This window comes from Triturus cristatus, chromosome 1_1 (genome assembly GCF_964204655.1).
Source record: "Triturus cristatus chromosome 1_1, aTriCri1.1, whole genome shotgun sequence".
Taxonomy (NCBI): Eukaryota; Metazoa; Chordata; class Amphibia; order Caudata; family Salamandridae; genus Triturus; species Triturus cristatus.
In genome coordinates, this window is record NC_140579.1 from 211,543,135 (window position 1) to 211,564,374 (window position 21,240).

Here is a 21,240-nt window from a genome sequence, read left to right on the forward strand (position 1 = left end):
TCGAGTCACGAGCTGTCCCACGCAGGCTCTCGCTGTCGGCGGTGTCGGCGACTTGATCGAAGCAAACAAGCCTTGGCGAAAGCAATTTTTGTAGGCAAGGAGTTTAAGCTGATGGTTCTGACCAGCAAGGTCAGAGGAGCTGCTCCTTTGGAGGGGAGCAAGGGCCAGTCTGGAGCAACCAGACCAGCGGTGTTTGTCGTAGATTTCGTCGCCAAGATGGCCACTAGCCAGCGGGCCAGCAACCGGTTAGGCGCGTCGAGTGGCAAAATGCAGAAGGGCCCCACGCAGATCGTGGAGATGCTGGAGGGCTCACCTTTGGTGCAGATGCTGCTCGAGGGTTGGGCTTCTCAGGACCCAAAGCACAACTTGGAGGGAGCCTCGGTTGTTGCACTTGTCAGCTTGTCGTAGTCGTTCCAAGATGGCTGGCTCCACGTGTCTCGGTGCCTCCACGGGTCTCCTCTTTGCAGGGACTGTGGATCGGGCGGTGAGAGGTCTGGAGGTCCAGGTCTTGTCAGTCTCTGGGCTCGGGCTCCGGCGGGAGGCGGCGGCAAAGCAGACGGTGATTCGCTGGATGGTGCTTGCGTTAGCAAGGTGGTCACTCCCTGACCACAGGGGAGATTTTCTTCAGTCTTCTGTGCAGCAGAATGTCGAAGTTCCCGTCTTCTTCTTAGTTTCAAGTTGATTCCAGGATGTCTGAAGTCTTAGGACACAGCTCCTACCTTTATTCGGATTCTAGGGGCCGGACTACCTGCTAGGTCCCTCCCTATGGGTGGGACCAGGAAGGGGGGTGGTTACACCCCCAATCCTTTGTCCAGCTCGCCCCAGGCCCGGGACTGGTGTGCCCCAGGACCGGTTTGAACTGGCATATGCACCGAGGCTCCTTGTGAGCCACAGGCATGTCTGGTTTCTTTCAAGCCCTACCTGACCAATACACAAAATCCTGTCTGGGGTGGTGCATGCACCTCCCCTGGCAGGAAACCCTTTGTCCACACCTCCCAAGCTGGAAGGACTCCCAGCAGCAGGAGGGCAGACTTGTGTCTGTGGTGGCAGCATCCATTTTGTGGAGCTGAGGCTATGTCTGATTTTACCCGGGTTTCAGGTACTGTACATGTCGTGTCCCTCTAGAAGGGTGGAATGCTAACCCCGTCGCCAGAATTGGCGAGGGGTTAGTATTCCAATTCGTATGACACCTTACTCGACATGTTTTGATAAAGCCAAACCAAAGATAGCATTTAACCGCGAGGTTCATAATGCACTTAAGAGTATATGGTATGACGATATCTGGAAACAGTAGAAGGAAGTTGTTCCGACCACTGCAGACAGGCTCAGCTCATGCCAGAGCACCATCTCACATGGAACCAAGCACTCTGCCTTCAGGATTGTTAAGGCCTGCCATAGGAGTGACTTATAGGTTACCAGGTGTCCCATTTAAGGTTAGGTATAGGTATACTACACCTAAGTAAGAGGTGATTACACCAACTTACCCCAGCTGAGTGATCAGCCAGTTGTGTCAGATTGTTAGGCCAAGCCTGGGGTGGCACAATACATGCTGCAGCCCCTGGCAGGCCTTGGGTACACCAATGCCCTGGGTACCTAGTGTACACTGGTACAGGGGCTGACAGGGTGATCCACTTCCAATTGGTTATGCACCTAGGGTGCATAGTTTTAATTTAGTAGAGAGAACAGCAGGCTGGGGGTCTGATTGGCAGGCCCACAGCCTCAATATGTCAAAAACCAGTGAAGCAAAAAGCAAAAATTTGGGGTGACCATAGGATAGCAGACCCTACTCTCCTACACCCTCGAAAACTGGCCGTCGAGGCTGACCGGTGGGTAAACACCCGGGCCTCCCGGGGTCCCGTGGGAGACTACGGTCGCCACAGTCAGGGACCCCCCCGCCAGAGGGGTGGAGGGAACCAAGGCCGGCCAAGAGAACTCCCGGGGGGATCCCCGCTCAGCCCACCCAGAGGACAACCTCCGCCCTTTCCAGCTCCACCTCCGGCCAGCACCGGGCCACCTGGGAGGCCGGGGCCCCGAGTGAGGATCACCTGCTTCCGCTGCCAACAGACCGGACACTACGCCAGCGACCCTCAATGTCCCATGTACCAGTGAACCGCCACAACCACCCCGCCGGCTCGACAAATGGCCTCCGTAGCCCTGGGGGAAGAGATGGAAGACTCCGAAGAATGGGAACCAGCCGCCATGGCCTTGGTCTCCCTAGGGGACCGGGAGATGGTCCCCAGAACGTCCCTACCAGCCAACACGAAGAAGTACCGACAGCAGGTGACGGTCAACGGTCACCGCGTCGAGGGCCTCCGGGACACGGGGGCGAGTGTCACGGCGGTTCATTCTCACCTGGTCTCCGAAGATCAGATCCTGCCCGGCGCCTTTTGTCCCGTCATATCATCAGACAATTCCGAGAGCCTCTGCCGGATGGCCCTAGTTCCCTTCGAATGGGGGGGAGTCACTGGCAAGTTAAAAGTGGCGGTCCGAACCTCCCAGCCCGTGGACTGCTTCCTGGGCAACGACCTTGAGAATTCCCCGTGGGGACAAGTGGAACGAAGAGCCCATCTCAAGATGATGGGCCTACCCGAATGGGTATGCGCCACCACGCGCTCGATGACTCTCAGAGTGCCTTCCTCCGAGGGGGGGGAGGCCATGCCGCGGAGCACTGCCACCATCCCCGAGGTCCAGGATGCGCCACCCGAGGCCAACGACCCCCTTCCGGACGAAGCGACCGTTCCCGACGAGGGGTCCGTGCCTTCCGACCCCGAACCCCTGACCGAGCTCGGGGACCTGCCGGAAATGGCCCAGTGGCACTGCGAAGGAGGCCCCTCCCGAGAAGAATTCTGCCAAGAACAATCCACCTGCCCTTCCCTCATTGGACCCCGACAACAGGCCGAGGCCCAAGCAACAGGCGACCGGACCGGCACCCACTGGGTATACTGGGAAAACGGCCTCCTGTACAGCGAACAGAAGTCGGCCGAGTTGGGATCGGCCCGAGTACTGGTGGTACCCCGGCGCTTCCGAAGTCTCCTCCTGGGCCTGGCCCATGATGTCCCCCTGGCCGGACACTTAGGCCAAGATAAGACCTACCAGCGACTCGTCACCCACTTCTATTGGCCCAAGATACGGGCGAATGTGGAGGCCCACTGCAAGTCCTGCCTCACGTGCCAGGCCAGCGGAAAGAGTGGGGGGAAGCGCAAGGCTCCGCTACAACCCTTCCCCGTCGTCAGTACCCCTTTTGAGCGGGTAGGAATCGACATCGTGGGACCGCTGGACCCCAAGACCGCCCAGGGCCACCGGTTCATCCTCATCCTGGTGGACCATGCCACCCGCTACCCCGAAGCCATCCCCCTCCGCACCGTGACGGCCCCCGTGGTAGGCCGGGCCTTGATGGGGATCTTCTCCCGCGTGGGGTTCCCCCGCGAAGTCGTGAGTGATCGGGGTACAAACTTTATCTCCAGATACATGAGGTCCCTCTGGCAGCAGTGCGGAGTATCGTACAAGTTCACCACCCCGTACCACCCCCAAGGGAATGGCCTAGTCGAGCACTTTAACAGGGCACTGAAAGGAATGATCATGGGCCTCGAAGAACCTCTACGCCGGAGATGGGACGTCCTCCTCCCACGCCTCCTGTTCGCCTACCGGGAGGTTCCACAAAAATCCCTGGGGTTCAGCCCATTCGAACTGCTATATGGACACCCCGTCCGGGGACCCCTGAGCCTGGTCAAGGAGGGTTGGGAAACGACTCTCCGGGGGACCCCTCCGGATGTGTTCTGATACATCTTGGCGCTCCGCAACCAGACCCGGAAATTCCGAGAACTCGCAGAGGCGAACCGCGAGGCTAGCCAGGAAGAGATGAAGCGCTGGTATGACCAGAATGCTACGCTGGTCGAGTTTCAGCCGGGCCAACAAGTCTGGGTCATGGCCCCGGTGAAACCCTGCGCCCTCCAAAATAAATGGACTGGACCCTTCAAGGTGGTCGAGCGGAAGAGCCAAGTCACCTATCTCGTCGGTGTGCAGTCCCCGCGGAACCCCCTCCGGGTTCTCCACGTGAACCGCCTCAAACCCCACTTTGTAAGGACGGAGTTGAGTTTACTCCTGGCCACCGACGATGGGGCCGAAGAAGACACCGAGCCCCTACCAGACCCCCTGGGGGCGAAAGAGACCGATGGTTCTGTGGAGGGGGTAAGACTATCAACCGCCCTCACAGCCCAACAGTCCGACGACTGCCGCCAGCTCCTAAGGCAGTTCGCGGACCTCTTCTCCCTAACCCCTGGGGTCACCGACTGGTGTGTCCACGACGTGAACACCGGCGACAGCCCGCCAGTGAGACACCGGGCCTACCGGGACCCTGATCGGGTCCGAACCTGCATCCAGACCGAGGTAGCGAAGATGCTGGCCCTCGGGGTGATTGAACCCTCCGACAGCCCCTGGGCCAGCCCGGTAGTCCTGGTTCCGAAAGCGGCTACCCCGGGTATCGCCCCCGAGCTGAGGTTTTGCGTGGACTACCGAGGACTCAATGCGGTCACCCGAGTGGACGCTCACCCTATCCCCCGCGCAGACGAGCTCATTGACCGTCTCGGGGCCGCTCGCTACCTCAGCACCTTCGACCTAACCTGTGGATACTGGCAGATTGCCCTCAGCTAAGGAGCCAAGGAGCCAAGGAGCGCTCCGCCTTCTCCACCCCGGATGGGCACTACCGCTTTAGGGTGATGCCGTTTGGAATGAAGAATGCCCCGGGCCACCTTCCAACGGCTGGTGAACAGGGTCCTGTCCGGACTAGAGGGGTTCAGCGCAGCATACCTCGACGATATAGCGGTATTCAGCTCCCAATGGACCGAGCACCTCCAGCACCTCTGACAAGTCCTGCTGGCTCTGCGCCGGGCCGGTCTCACCATCAAAGCCAGCAAATGTCAAATTGGGCACGGCTCCGTAACCTATCTGGGGCACCAGGTGGGAAGCGGACAGGTCGCCCCCCTCCAGCTAAAGATCGACGCCATCTTGTCCTGGGAACCCCCCACGACCCAAACGGAAGTGCGGGCCTTCCTGGGCCTCACCGGTTACTACCGGAGGTTTATTAAGAACTATGGCAGCATCGCAGGCCCCCTCACAGAGCTAACCTCCAAAAGACAGCCCAAGAAAGTACAATGGACTCCACCCTGCCAGAAAGCGTTTGACGCCCTAAAAGCCGCTATGTGTACGGCTCCGGTGCTTAAGGCCCCCGACTACGCCCAGGAGTTTGTGGTCCAGACGGACGCCTCGGAACACGGCATCGGGGCAGTCCTCTCACAGTTCGACGACAAAGGCATAGATCAGCCCATAGCCTTCATCAGCCGAAGGTTGCTGCCCCGAGAACAGCGGTGGAGCACAATTGAAAGAGAGACCTTCGCAGTAGTCTGGGCCCTGAAAAAGCTACGGCCCTACCTGTTCGGAACACACTTCCGAGTACAAACAGATCACCGACCCTTGCAGTGGTTGATGCAGATGCGAGGGGAAACCCCCAAGCTGCTACGCTGGTCCATCTCCCTCCAGGGGATGGATTTCACTGTGGAACATCGCCCCGGGACGGACCACGCCAACGCGGACGGCCTGTCCCGATTCTTCCGCTTCAGCGAGGAGAACCCCCAAGTGGATGGGTATTTCTCCCCGCCTTTCAGCTGGGTGGGCACGTGTGAGACCGGCCTCGTGGCGTGGGCCCTCCCGACCAGCAAGCTACCCTGCAACCGTACCGATCCTCGATGTCACAGACTTCCGGCCCCCATGGCCCAACATCCCGAAGGCCGGCCAGATCCCCAACACGCATGCCCGGCCGAGGGAGAGCGAAACCCCCCAAACCAGACCGAGAGGCGCCGACCCTGTCACACCTCTGGTCTCTTTCCCGAGGGAGGTTTCGATCGACCACCAGGCCCCCGGTGAGCGGGCGCCTCGCCTGCTAGGTGTCTGGAGTCCCTCCCGGACCCACCTGAACAGATCAAAGGGCCGAGCGACAGGAAATCCCGACACACCGCCACCAGGCTCCAGACCCCTCTCCGCGAGGACTCCGGACTTCAAAGAGGAGGGGGAGTATAACAAGGGGTGCTGAAGGGACGGGAGCTAGAGAAGACCTGGACTGACGAGAGCCTGCGGACCTGGTCGCGGCTCGATCGCTCCCCGAACCGAAGAACTCTGAACCCTCTGAGCCCTGCTGACGCTGTCGCGGCTCCCCGAACTCTGAACCATCTGAGCCCTGCTGACGCTGTCGCGGCTCCCCGAACTCTGAACCATCTGAGCCCTGCTGACGCTGTCGCGGCTCCCCGAACTCTGAACCATCTGAGCCCTGCTGACGCCGTCGCGGCTCCCCGAACTACGAACCTCCGGTGCCTGCTGAGTGACTCGCGGCCCGCTCCTCCCAGAGAATTGGCAGAGATTGCCGAGAGAAGCAACATCCCCTCAGCTCGAGGATTGAGAGCTGGGCGCCGGATCCTCCGCAGAGACACTGATTCAAAGACTGTCCCGCTACCCCTTACCCCTCATCCCGAGATCGCTACCGCTTGTGGCACTAATTCTGCACCCGCCTTCCGGATCATAAAGATCCCTGACAACTAACGATAAAGTCTATTGTCTTGCAAAGAATTACTGTGTGGTGTCCCTCTATCCGAAGAGAGTACGCGCAGCGTGTGCGATCCTAGGTACGAGACCCTTCCAGGAAGGGCCTCCCCACTCTTGCTCGGCCTAACTCTGGGAAAGGTGGGCCTCCGGGTGGTCAGGAACGTATTCCACAGCCTCCCCGGGGAATGCCTTCCAACAGTGTGGGTGTGGGTGTGTGTGGGTGTGGGTGTGTGTGTGGGTGGTTGTGTGTGTGGTTGTGGGTGTGTGTGTGGTTGTGGGTGTGTGTGGTTGTGGGTGTGTGTATGGTTGTGGGTGTGTGGGTGTGTGTGGGTGTGTGTGGGTATGTGTGGGTGTGGGTGTGGTTGTAGGTGTGTGTAGGAGAGTAGGGTCTGCTATCCTATGGTCACCCCAAATTTTTGCTTTTTGCTTCACTGGTTTTTGACATATTGAGGCTGTGGGCCTGCCAATCAGACCCCCAGCCTGCTGTTCTCTCTACTAAATTAAAACTATGCACCCTAGGTGCATAACCAATTGGAAGTGGATCACCCTGTCAGCCCCTGTACCAGTGTACACTAGGTACCCAGGGCATTGGTGTACCCAAGGCCTGCCAGGGGCTGCAGCATGTATTATGCCACCCCAGGCTTGGCCTAACAATCTGACACAACTGGCTGATCACTCAGCTGGGGTAAGTTGGTGTAATCACCTCGTACTTAGGTGTAGTATACCTATACCTAACCTTAAATGGGACACCTGGTAACCTCTAAGTCACTCCTATGGCAGGCCTTAACAATCCTGAAGGCAGAGTGCTTGGTTCCATGTGAGATGGTGCTCTGGCATGAGCTGAGCCTGTCTGCAGTGGTCGGAACAACTTCCTTCTGCTGTTTCCAGATATCGTCATACCATATACTCTTAAGTGCATTATGAACCTCGCGGTTAAATGCTATCTTTGGTTTGGCTTTATCAAAACATGTCGAGTAAGGTGTCATACGAATTGGAATACTAACCCCTCGCCAATTCTGGCGACGGGGTTAGCATTCCACCCTTCTAGAGGGACACGACATGTACAGTACCTGAAACCCGGGTAAAATCAGACATAGCCTCAGCTCCACAAAATGGATGCTGCCACCACAGACACAAGTCTGCCCTCCTGCTGCTGGGAGTCCTTCCAGCTTGGGAGGTGTGGACAAAGGGTTTCCTGCCAGGGGAGGTGCATGCACCACCCCAGACAGGATTTTGTGTATTGGTCAGGTAGGGCTTGAAAGAAACCAGACATGCCTGTGGCTCACAAGGAGCCTCGGGGCATATGCCAGTTCAAACCGGTCCTGGGGCACACCAGTCCCGGGCCTGGGGCGAGCTGGACAAAGGATTGGGGGTGTAACCACCCCCCTTCCTGGTCCCACCCATAGGGAGGGACCTAGCAGGTAGTCCGGCCCCTAGAATCCGAATAAAGGTAGGAGCTGTGTCCTAAGACTTTAGACATCCTGGAATCAACTTGAAACTAAGAAGAAGACGGGAACTTCGACATTCTGCTGCACAGAAGACTGAAGAAAATCTCCCCTGTGGTCAGGGAGTGACCACCTTGCTAACGCAAGCACCATCCAGCGAATCACCGTCTGCTTTGCCGCCGCCTCCCGCCGGAGCCCGAGCCCAGAGACTGACAAGACCTGGACCTCCAGACCTCTCACCGCCCGATCCACAGTCCCTGCAAAGAGGAGACCCGTGGAGGCACCGAGACACGTGGAGCCAGCCATCTTGGAACGACTACGACAAGCTGACAAGTGCAACAACCGAGGCTCCCTCCAAGTTGTGCTTTGGGTCCTGAGAAGCCCAACCCTCGAGCAGCATCTGCACCAAAGGTGAGCCCTCCAGCATCTCCACGATCTGCGTGGGGCCCTTCTGCATTTTGCCACTCGACGCGCCTAACCGGTTGCTGGCCCGCTGGCTAGTGGCCATCTTGGCGACGAAATCTACGACAAACACCGCTGGTCTGGTTGCTCCAGACTGGCCCTTGCTCCCCTCCAAAGGAGCAATCCCTCTGACCTTGCTGGTCAGAACCAACAGCTGATTTCCGAATCCTCCTACAATTGCTTTTGCCAAGGCTTGTTTGCTTCGATCAAGTCGCCGACACCGCCGACAGCGAGAGCCTGCGTGGGACAGCTCGTGAGCCGACTCCTGGACGTCGTCGACCTCCAGGGACCACGTGGCTGCGGAGACAAGCTACCCCTCATCACCTGTTTGCACCCGACATCGCCTGGTACCCACCTGGTGCCACGCTGGTCACTGGCTAGTGACTGTGAACACTGTCCCCTCTGCTTACAGGTCTTCAACATCTCCGATCCACTCTTGGATCCACTGCATCTCTTCCCGACCGACCGCCTGCAGCACTTTTGTCTACAGGCCCCACGGAACAGATAGAAGAAACCCGACGCACTTCGAGGCCTATGCACCCGCTTCCTGTGGGTGAGGTAAAGCTGGCACACCTGTGCCCAAGTGTAGTATTACATCTCTAGTGCCTGTGTTCCAAATCTTAAGTTCCTAGGTCATCCGGAAGATTCCTTTTGCAGTAACTTTGTACTTTTTACGCACCCATTGAAACCTATGGGAGCACGCGTGTGACTATTTGCTCTGCACACGCCACCCGTGGACCTCCTGGTCACTAACTGACGTTAGCTCCTTGTAGGCCCAGCGATTCTAGAGGCCCTAGGCCTTTTCCCTTTTCTGTTCGTGGTACTTATACCACTATTTTAGTATATGGTTCGAGTGGCCACCAGGGCCTATCCATATAAAGTGCAACTTCTGCGTATTCTGTGATAATCTTGTTTGACGATTTGTGCTCCTGTGCTCATAAAGAGACTAGGGGTTACTTTGAGAAATAAATACATATATATTTTGAATATATATCTGTGTGGTGTCCTTTCATTGGTATAAAAGGGGGTTACATTTGGTAAAACAGCTGGCTTAACACGCATCACGAGTTTAGCCTCAAAGACTGCTTAGCCTACGCTACCACTAGGGCAGCTGGTCCGAAAAGGTTGACTTACAACCACACCATAAGGGTTGCTTGGCATGGTACAAGGTGATCACTTTAACTAGTGAGCATCATATACCAGGCCAACTTCTCACATTGGTGAGCAGCGGTTGGATTTGAGCTTGCTGTGTTTTACCATTGTAATCTCTTGGTTACCAATTGAAAGATCACATAGGTACCTGTAGGTACATATAAAACAAGATTAGATATACTTAAGTTCTACTGAACTTAGTTGTTGTAGAGCAAAGGGAGTAGCACACCCTGACTACAACTACTAGATAGGTTTAGTAGGTAAACCCAAGTGTAGGTAGATTGCAACACATCCACCCACACTTAAGAGCAATGGCCGGGGCAGAGGGGTCCACTGTACCCATCTCTGTTGAGAGTGACCCCCAGAGGGCACCATCCAGCTTTGCTACCCTTAATCAGAATGAGCTCAGGCATTTGGCAACTCTTAGAGGCCTTAAACAGCCCAAGAACCCAAACTCTGCTGAGCTCAGGGAGCTCTTACAGAATGATGAGAATCAGAGAGCACTCAAGAAAGCTTCCCAGTTAGCCCCCTTAGGGACAGGAACAGGAGGCCCCCCTTCTAAAGATGCCACTGAAGTACCCCTTCCCAATAGTCACCCCTTAGATGGGATGCCTACCACAGAGGATGAGAGTGAAAAGGATACTGACAGTAGTGAGGATGAAGGGAGAACTAGCCCAGTGCCAAGTGTTATACTTGGCCCAGCTAAACCAAGGCTATTGGGGACTGACAGTGGGTTCAACCCACTGGATCTCCCCAGTGGACTTAACACAGGGCTGGGAAGGCAAAGGAATCGCTCAGGTGACTCCAATGCTTCCCATGGCTCTAGAGGCTCTCAAGGTCACTCCAGGAGAAGGATGACCACCCCTCAGAGGAGGGAACATGAGGCCAAGATGCAAGAGGCCCAGCTGAGGATCAGGAAGCAGGAGCTAGAAGTAGCCCTGATGGAAGAGAAACTTAGCAAGGCTAGACAGCATAAAGAGAGTGGGTCTATACCCACTGGTGGCAGCATTGTCCCTAAGGACAAAGATAGGGTTTTCGACAATAGAAACCTGTCTAAGGTTGTGCCCCCCTACAAAAGTGGGGATGACATCCACAAGTGGATAACTGCTCTTGAGAGAGCCTGCAAAGTACAGCAGGTTCCTGAAGATCAGTGGGCAGCAATCCTCTGGCTCTCCTTTGAAGGAAGAGGCAGAGACAGACTCCTCACTGTTAGAGAAGAGGATGTCAGAAACTACAGAGTCCTGAAGAGTGTTCTAGTTGATGGGTTAGGCTTAACCACTGAGCAGTACAGGTTAATGTTCAGAGACACCCAAAAGACACAGACTCAGGACTGGTCTGAATACATTGAATGTGCCACTAAGGCTTTGGAGGGTTGGTTGCTGGGAAGTAAGGTATCTGATTTTACAGGATTGTATAATTTGATGATGAGAGAACAGATTTTAAATAACTGTCAAAACCAGCAACTGCATCAACACTTGGTTGACTCTGATCTGACCTCTCCCCAAGAATTGGGAAAGAAGGCAGACAAATGGGTCAGAACCAGGGTTAAGCAAAAGAACCAGAACCAGGGCCAAGGGGGTGATCAGAAGAAAACAGACCAAAAGGGTGGAGATCAGAAACCTAAAGACCAGAAGTCTTCAACAGGGCCCCAAACTACTGCTAAGGAGGGTGGGTCCCAACAGTCCAAGAAGAAGAAAGAAGGTCAGAAGAAACCCTGGTGCAATCATTGTAAAAATACAACTCACTGGACTAGTGATTGCAAAAAGGGTGGAGCCCCCAACACTGTTGCCCCTAAGGCACCTGCTCCCAGTACTACTGTTAGCAGTGTTGGTCCCCAGACAAAGGGTGTAGTGGGAATCACTATGGGAACTGAAGGAGATTCTGACTTAGACAGAACCCTTACACAGGCAGTCTTGATCTGTGATGGGGACATTGATTTGTCCCTGACTGTGAGCCCCAGTAACCTGGGCAAGTACAGACAGACTCCTTTAATTAATGACAAAGTGGCTCAAGCCTACAGGGACACATGTGCCAGTGTCACTATGGTGACACCAGGCTTTGTGGATCCTGGACAGTACATACCAGGTGAGAACTACCTGGTGACCAATGCCAGCAATGCCACTACTTCACATAGTGTGGCAGTTGTTAACTTCTCATGGGGAGGGGTAACTGGCCTCAAAAGGGTTGTGGTTAGTGCAGACCTCCCAGTAGAATGTTTGTTGGGCAATGACCTAGAGAGTTCTCTATGGTCAGAAGTGGAGTACAGGACTCATGCAGAGATGTTAGGTATATCATCACATGTCCTTGCTGTGACCAGGTCACAGGCCAAAAAGTGCCTCACTGAACCTCAGGTCTTGGATCCTGGAACAATGGACCAAGTACCTACCAAGAAGAAGAACAGGAGGGTCAAGGCTGTGCCTTCCCCCCTGCCTCAGAGTGATGATCAGCCTTCCCAGGAAGCTGATCTAGAGGACCCTGAAGGAACTGTCCCTGAAGAGCTTGAACCTGACCAGGTTGAGTTTCTGGGGACAGGGGGACCTTCAAGGGCTGACTTGAGGCAGGCTCAGTTATCCTGTCCCTCTCTTGAACCCCTCAGACAGCTGGCTGCTGCTGAGGCTGCTGGGAATGCTCAAGGTACCCATAAAGTGTATTGGGATGAAGGGCTCCTTTATTCAGAGGCTAGAGACCCCAAGCCTGGTGCAACCAGGAGGTTGGTTATACCTCTGCAATTTAGGGGCTTCCTTCTTACCTTGGCCCATGATATTCCTTTAGCAGGACACCTAGGCCAGAACAAGACCTGGGACAGACTTGTCCCTCACTTTCACTGGCCCCATATGAATGAAGATACAAAGGAGTTTTGTCGCTCCTGTGTTACCTGCCAAGCCAGTGGCAAATCAGGTGGCACAACAAAGGCCCCCCTGATACCACTACCTGTGGTGGGGGTTCCCTTTGAAAGAGTGGGAATAGACATAGTGGGTCCCATGGATCCTCCCACTGCATCTGGGCACAGATTTATACTGGTGGTAGTGGATCATGCCACCAGGTATCCAGAGGCAATTCCCCTTAGGACCACTACAGCTCCTGTTGTGGCCAGGGCCCTGCTGGGAGTATTCTCCAGAGTGGGGTTTCCTAAGGAGGTAGTATCTGACAGAGGTACCAACTTTATGTCTGGGTACTTAACAGCTATGTGGAAGGAATGTGGTGTCAACTACAAGTTCACCACCCCTTATCACCCACAATGCAATGGGCTTGTTGAGAGATTCAACAAGACCCTAAAGGGTATGATCAAAGGATTACCTGAAAAGCTCAGGCGAAGATGGGACATCCTTCTACCCTGCCTTCTGTTTGCTTACAGAGAGGTCCCACAAAAAGGAGTTGGCTACAGCCCCTTTGAATTGTTGTTTGGGCACCCTGTGAGAGGCCCACTGTGTTTGGTGAAGGAAGGCTGGGAGTTACCTCTCAAAAAGCCTAAGCTAGACATAGTGGACTATGTACTTGGTCTCCGCTCCAGGATGGCTGAGTATATGGAGAAGGCATCTAAAAACCTTGAGGCAAGCCAGGCCTTACAGAAAGCTTGGCATGACCAAAAGGCTGTCTTGGTTGAGTATCAGCCAGGACAGAAGGTATGGGTGTTGGAGCCAGTGGCCCCAGCAGCACTCCAAGACAAATGGTCTGGACCCCATACAATCCTGGAAAAGAAGGGAGAGGTCACCTACTTGGTGGACCTAGGAACTCCCAGGAGTCCCCACAGGGTACTCCATGTTAACAGGCTTAAAGCATATGTTGACAGGGCAGACATGGGCTTGCTCATGGCTACAGATGAGGGACAGGAGGAAGAGAGTGACCCTCTCCCAGACCTGTTGTCTCAGAACCCTGAAGATGGCTCAGTTGAAGGAGTGACCCTTGGAGGCAACCTCACTGCCCATCAGCAGACTGAATGTAGACAGGTTCTACAATCATTTTCACATATGTTTTCCTTGATACCTAGTCAAACTGACTGGTGTACCCATGTTGTGGACACTGGTGACAGTCTGCCTGTAAAGAACAAACTTTACAGACAACCTGACCACGTCAGGGACTGTATAAAGGCTGAGGTACATAAAATGCTGGAATTAGGTGTCATTGAACCCTCAGAGAGCCCCTGGGCTAGCCCAGTGGTTCTGGTCCCCAAACCTCACACCAAAGATGGCAAGAGAGAGATGAGGTTCTGTGTGGACTACAGAGGACTCAATGCTGTCACCAGGACAGATGCACACCCTATTCCAAGGGCAGATGAGCTCATAGACAAACTAGCTTCTGCAAAGTTTTTGAGCACAGTTGACTTGACAGCTGGCTATTGGCAAATCAGGTTAGCTGAGGAGTCTAAGGCCAAAACAGCATTCTCAACCCCAGGTGGGCATTATCAGTTTGTGGTGATGCCCTTTGGTCTGAAGAATGCACCTGCCACCTTCCAAAGGCTGGTGAACCAAGTCCTTACTGGGTTGGATGACTTTTGCGCAGCATATCTTGATGACATTGCTGTCTTTAGTTCCACCTGGGAGGATCACCTGATCCACCTGAAGAAGGCTCTTGAGGCTCTGCAAAGGGCAGGCCTCACTATCAAGGCTACTAAGTGCCAGATAGGGCAGAGTAAGGTTGTGTATTTGGGCCACCTTGTAGGTGGGGGCCAAGTTCAACCACTGGAGAGTAAGATACAGTCCATCAAGGATTGGTCCCCTCCAACCACCCAGACTCAAGTTCGAGCTTTCTTGGGCTTGACTGGGTATTACAGGAAGTTTGTTAAGAACTATGGGTCCATTGTGACTCCTCTTAATGATCTGACATCCAAGAAGATGCCCAAAAAGGTTCAGTGGACAGTAAGCTGTCAAAAGGCATTTGATGACCTGAAGGAGGCCATGTGCTCTGCACCTATCCTGAAAAGTCCTGACTACTCCAAAGAGTTTATTGTCCAAACAGATGCTTCTGAGTTGGGTGTGGGAGCTGTGCTGTCACAACTTAATGTAGATGGTCAAGACCAACCCATTGCTTTTATTAGCAGAAGGTTGACCCCCAGAGAGAAGAATTGGTCAGCTATTGAGAGGGAGGCCTTTGCTGTGGTGTGGGCCCTGAAGAAGCTGAGGCCATACTTGTTTGGCACTCACTTCAAGATTCAGACCGACCATAAGCCCCTCTTGTGGCTAAATCAGATGAAGGGTGAAAACCCCAAACTGCTTAGGTGGTCCATTTCCCTACAGGGGATGGACTTTACAGTGGAGCACCGGCCAGGTACTGACCATGGGAATGCAGATGGTCTCTCCAGGTACTTCCACTTAGGACATGAAGACGAGACTGGTCAAGGCTAGTTTAATGTCCCAGCGTTTGGGGGGGGGTTGTGTAGGAGAGTAGGGTCTGCTATCCTATGGTCACCCCAAATTTTTGCTTTTTGCTTCACTGGTTTTTGACATATTGAGGCTGTGGGCCTGCCAATCAGACCCCCAGCCTGCTGTTCTCTCTACTAAATTAAAACTATGCACCCTAGGTGCATAACCAATTGGAAGTGGATCACCCTGTCAGCCCCTGTACCAGTGTACACTAGGTACCCAGGGCATTGGTGTACCCAAGGCCTGCCAGGGGCTGCAGCATGTATTATGCCACCCCAGGCTTGGCCTAACAATCTGACACAACTGGCTGATCACTCAGCTGGGGTAAGTTGGTGTAATCACCTCTTACTTAGGTGTAGTATACCTATACCTAACCTTAAATGGGACACCTGGTAACCTCTAAGTCACTCCTATGGCAGGCCTTAACAATCCTGAAGGCAGAGTGCTTGGTTCCATGTGAGATGGTGCTCTGGCATGAGCTGAGCCTGTCTGCAGTGGTCGGAACAACTTCCTTCTGCTGTTTCCAGATATCGTCATACCATATACTCTTAAGTGCATTATGAACCTCGCGGTTAAATGCTATCTTTGGTTTGGCTTTATCAAAACATGTCGAGTAAGGTGTCATACGAATTGGAATACTAACCCCTCGCCAATTCTGGCGACGGGGTTAGCATTCCACCCTTCTAGAGGGACACGACATGTACAGTACCTGAAACCCGGGTAAAATCAGACATAGCCTCAGCTCCACAAAATGGATGCTGCCACCACAGACACAAGTCTGCCCTCCTGCTGCTGGGAGTCCTTCCAGCTTGGGAGGTGTGGACAAAGGGTTTCCTGCCAGGGGAGGTGCATGCACCACCCCAGACAGGATTTTGTGTATTGGTCAGGTAGGGCTTGAAAGAAACCAGACATGCCTGTGGCTCACAAGGAGCCTCGGGGCATATGCCAGTTCAAACCGGTCCTGGGGCACACCAGTCCCGGGCCTGGGGCGAGCTGGACAAAGGATTGGGGGTGTAACCACCCCCCTTCCTGGTCCCACCCATAGGGAGGGACCTAGCAGGTAGTCCGGCCCCTAGAATCCGAATAAAGGTAGGAGCTGTGTCCTAAGACTTTAGACATCCTGGAATCAACTTGAAACTAAGAAGAAGACGGGAACTTCGACATTCTGCTGCACAGAAGACTGAAGAAAATCTCCCCTGTGGTCAGGGAGTGACCACCTTGCTAACGCAAGCACCATCCAGCGAATCACCGTCTGCTTTGCCGCCGCCTCCCGCCGGAGCCCGAGCCCAGAGACTGACAAGACCTGGACCTCCAGACCTCTCACCGCCCGATCCACAGTCCCTGCAAAGAGGAGACCCGTGGAGGCACCGAGACACGTGGAGCCAGCCATCTTGGAACGACTACGACAAGCTGACAAGTGCAACAACCGAGGCTCCCTCCAAGTTGTGCTTTGGGTCCTGAGAAGCCCAACCCTCGAGCAGCATCTGCACCAAAGGTGAGCCCTCCAGCATCTCCACGATCTGCGTGGGGCCCTTCTGCATTTTGCCACTCGACGCGCCTAACCGGTTGCTGGCCCGCTGGCTAGTGGCCATCTTGGCGACGAAATCTACGACAAACACCGCTGGTCTGGTTGCTCCAGACTGGCCCTTGCTCCCCTCCAAAGGAGCAATCCCTCTGACCTTGCTGGTCAGAACCAACAGCTGATTTCCGAATCCTCCTACAATTGCTTTTGCCAAGGCTTGTTTGCTTCGATCAAGTCGCCGACACCGCCGACAGCGAGAGCCTGCGTGGGACAGCTCGTGAGCCGACTCCTGGACGTCGTCGACCTCCAGGGACCACGTGGCTGCGGAGACAAGCTACCCCTCATCACCTGTTTGCACCCGACATCGCCTGGTACCCACCTGGTGCCACGCTGGTCACTGGCTAGTGACTGTGAACACTGTCCCCTCTGCTTACAGGTCTTCAACATCTCCGATCCACTCTTGGATCCACTGCATCTCTTCCCGACCGACCGCCTGCAGCACTTTTGTCTACAGGCCCCACGGAACAGATAGAAGAAACCCGACGCACTTCGAGGCCTATGCACCCGCTTCCTGTGGGTGAGGTAAAGCTGGCACACCTGTGCCCAAGTGTAGTATTACATCTCTAGTGCCTGTGTTCCAAATCTTAAGTTCCTAGGTCATCCGGAAGATTCCTTTTGCAGTAACTTTGTACTTTTTACGCACCCATTGAAACCTATGGGAGCACGCGTGTGACTATTTGCTCTGCACACGCCACCCGTGGACCTCCTGGTCACTAACTGACGTTAGCTCCTTGTAGGCCCAGCGATTCTAGAGGCCCTAGGCCTTTTCCCTTTTCTGTTCGTGGTACTTATACCACTATTTTAGTATATGGTTCGAGTGGCCACCAGGGCCTATCCATATAAAGTGCAACTTCTGCGTATTCTGTGATAATCTTGTTTGACGATTTGTGCTCCTGTGCTCATAAAGAGACTAGGGGTTACTTTGAGAAATAAATACATATATATTTTGAATATATATCTGTGTGGTGTCCTTTCATTGGTATAAAAGGGGGTTACATTTGGTAAAACAGCTGGCTTAACACGCATCACGAGTTTAGCCTCAAAGACTGCTTAGCCTACGCTACCACTAGGGCAGCTGGTCCGAAAAGGTTGACTTACAACCACACCATAAGGGTTGCTTGGCATGGTACAAGGTGATCACTTTAACTAGTGAGCATCATATACCAGGCCAACTTCTCACAGTGTGGTTGTGTGTGGTTGTGTGGGTGTGGGTGTGTGGTTGTGTATGTGTGGCTGTGGGTGTGGTTGTGTGTGTGTGTGTGTGTGTGTGGCTGTGGTTGTGGGTGTGGTTGTGGGTGGGTGGTTGTGTGTGTGGTTGTGTGTGTGTGGTTGTGTGTGTGTGGTTGTGTGTGTTTGGTTGTGTGTGTGGTTGTGTGTGGTTGGTTGTGTGTGGTTGGTTGTGTATGGTTGTGTGTGTGTGTGTGGTTGTGTGTGTGTGTGGTTGTGTGTGTGTGGTTGTGTGTGGGTGTGGTTGTGTGTGTGGGTGTGGTTGTGTGTGGTTGTGTGTGTGGGTGTGGTTGTGTGTGGTTGTGTGTGTGTGGTTGTGTGTGTGGGGTTGTGTGTGTGTGTGGTTGTGTGTGTGGTTGTGTGAGTGGTTGTGTGTGTGGTTGTATGTGTGGTTGTGGGTGTGGATGTGTGTGTGGATGTGTGTGTGGATGTGTGTGGGTATGTGTGTGGGTGGTTGTGTGGGTGGTTGTGTGTGTGGTTGTGTGTGTGGTTGTGGGTGTGTGTGGTTGTGGGTGTGTGTGGTTGTGGGTGTGTGTGGTTGTGAGTGGGTGTGTGTGTGGTTGTGTGTGTGTGTGTGGGTGTGGGTGTGAGTGTGGGTGTGTGGGTGTGGTTGTGGTTGTGTGTGTGTGTGTGGTTGTGTGTGTGTGTGGGTGTGGTTGTAGGTGTGGTTGTGTGTGTGTGGTTGTGTGTGTGTGTGTGGGTGTGGTTGTGGGGGTGCGGTTGTGTGTGTCTGGTTATGCGGTTGTGTGTGTGGTTGTGGGTGTGTGTGTGTGGGTGTGAGTGTGGGTGTGTGGGTGTGGTTGTGGTTGTGTGTGTGTGTGTGGTTGTGTGGGTGTGGTTGTAGGTGTGGTTGTGTGTGTGTGGTTGTGTGTGTGTGTGTGGGTGTGGTTGTGGGGGTGCGGTTGTGTGTGTCTGGTTATGCGGTTGTGTGTGTGGTTGTGTGTGTGTGTGTGGTTGTGTGTGTGTGTTTGTGGGTGTGTGGTTGGCTGTGTGTGTGTGGTGGTGTGTGTAATTGTGTGTGTGGTTGCGTGTGTGGTTGCGTGTGTGGTTGGGTGTGTGGTTGCGTGTGTGTGGTTGCATGTGTGTGGTTGCGTGTGTGTGGTTGTGTGTGTGTGGTAGTGTTTGTGGTTGTGTATGTGTGTGGTTGTGTGTGTGTGTGGTTGTGTGTGTGTGTGGTTGTGTGTGTGTGTGTGGGTGTGGGTGGGTGGGTGTGGGTGTGTGGGTGGTTGTGTGTGTGTGTGGTTGTGTGTGTGTGGCTGTGGGTGTGGTTGTGTGTGGTTGTGTGTGGTTGTATGTGGTTATTTGTGTGGTTGTGTGTGTGGTTGTGTGTGCGGTTGTGTGTGGTTATTTGTGTGGTTGTGTGTGTGGTTGTGTATGGTTATTTGTGTGGTTGTGTGTGTGGTTGTGTGTGTGGTTGTGGGTGTGGTGTTGTGTGTGTGGCTGTGGGTGTGGTTGTGGGTGTGGTTGTGGTTGTGGGTATTTGTGTGTGATTGTGTGTGTTGTTGTGGTTGTGTGTGTGGTTGTGTGTGCGTGGTTGTGTGTGTGTGGTTGTAGGTGTGGTTGTAGGTGTGGTTGTGTGTGTGGTTGTGTGTGTATAGTTGTGTGTGTGTGTGGTTGTGTGTGTGTGGTTGTGTGGGTGTGGGTGTGGTTGTGTGTGTGTGGTTATTTGTGTGGTTGTGTGTGTGGTTGTGTGTGTGGTTGTGTGTGTGTGGTTGTGTGTGTGTGGCTGTGGGTGTGGTTGTGGGTGTGTGTGTGTGGTTGTGTGTGGTTGTGTGTGGTTGTGTGTGTGGTTGTGTGTGTGGTTGTTTGTGTGTGGGTGTGTGTAGGAGAGTAGGGTCTGCTATCCTATGGTCACCCCAAATTTTTGCTTTTTGCTTCACTGGTTTTTGACATATTGAGGCTGTGGGCCTGCCAATCAGACCCCCAGCCTGCTGTTCTCTCTACTAAATTAAAACTATGCACCCTAGGTGCATAACCAATTGGAAGTGGATCACCCTGTCAGCCCCTGTACCAGTGTACACTAGGTACCCAGGGCATTGGTGTACCCAAGGCCTGCCAGGGGCTGAAGCATGTATTATGCCACCCCAGGCTTGGCCTAACAATCTGACACAACTGGCTGATCACTCAGCTGGGGTAAGTTGGTGTAATCACCTCTTACTTAGGTGTAGTATACCTATACCTAACCTTAAATGGGACACCTGGTAACCTATAAGTCACTCCTATGGCAGGCCTTAACAATCCTGAAGGCAGAGTGCTTGGTTCCATGTGAGATGGTGCTCTGGCATGAGCTGAGCCTGTCTGCAGTGGTCGGAACAACTTCCTTCTACTGTTTCCAGATATCGTCATACCATATACTCTTAAGTGCATTATGAACCTCGCGGTTAAATGCTAACTTTGGTTTGGCTTTATCAAAACATGTCGAGTAAGGTGTCATACGAATTGGAATACTAACCCCTCGCCAATTCTGGCGACGGGGTTAGCATTCCACCCTTCTAGAGGGACACGACATGTACAGTGCCTGAAACCCGGGTAAAATCAGACATAGCCTCAGCTCCACAAAATGGATGCTGCCACCACAGACACAAGTCTGCCCTCCTGCTGCTGGGAGTCCTTCCAGCTTGGGAGGTGTGGACAAAGGGTTTCCTGCCAGGGGAGGTGCATGCACCACCCCAGACAGGATTTTGTGTATTGGTCAGGTAGGGCTTGAAAGAAACCAGACATGCCTGTGGCTCACAAGGAGCCTCGGTGCATATGCCAGTTCAAACCGGTCCTGGGGCACACCAGTCCCGGGCCTGGGACGAGCTGGACAAAGGATTGGGGGTGTAACCACCCCCCTTCCTGGTCCCACCCATAGGGAGGGACCTAGCAGGTAGTCCGGCCCCTAGAATCCGCTTAAAGGTAGGAGCTGTGTCCTAAGACTTCAGGCATCCTGGAATCAACTTAACACTAAGAAGAAGACGGGAACTTCGACGCTCTGCTGCACAGAGGACTGAAGCCAATCTCCCCTGTGGTCAGGGAGTGACCACCTTGCTAACGCAAGCACCATCCAGCGAACCAACGTCTGCTTTGCCGCCGCCTCCCGCAGGAGCCCGAGCCCAGAGACTGACAAGACCTGGACCTCCAGACCTCTCACCGCCCGATCCACAGTCCCTGAAAAGAAGAGACCCGTGGAGGCACCGAGACACGTGGAGCCAGCCATCTTGGAACGACTACGACAAGCTGACAAGTGCAACAACCGAGGCTCCCTCCAAGTTGTGCTTTGGGATCTGAGAAGCCCAACACCCGAGCAGCATCTGCACCAAAGGTGAGCCCTCCAGCATCTCCACGATCTGCGTGGGGCCCTTCTGCATTTTGCCACTCGACGCGCCTAACCGGTTGCTGGCCCGCTGGCTAGTAGCCATCTTGGCGACGAACTTCAAGA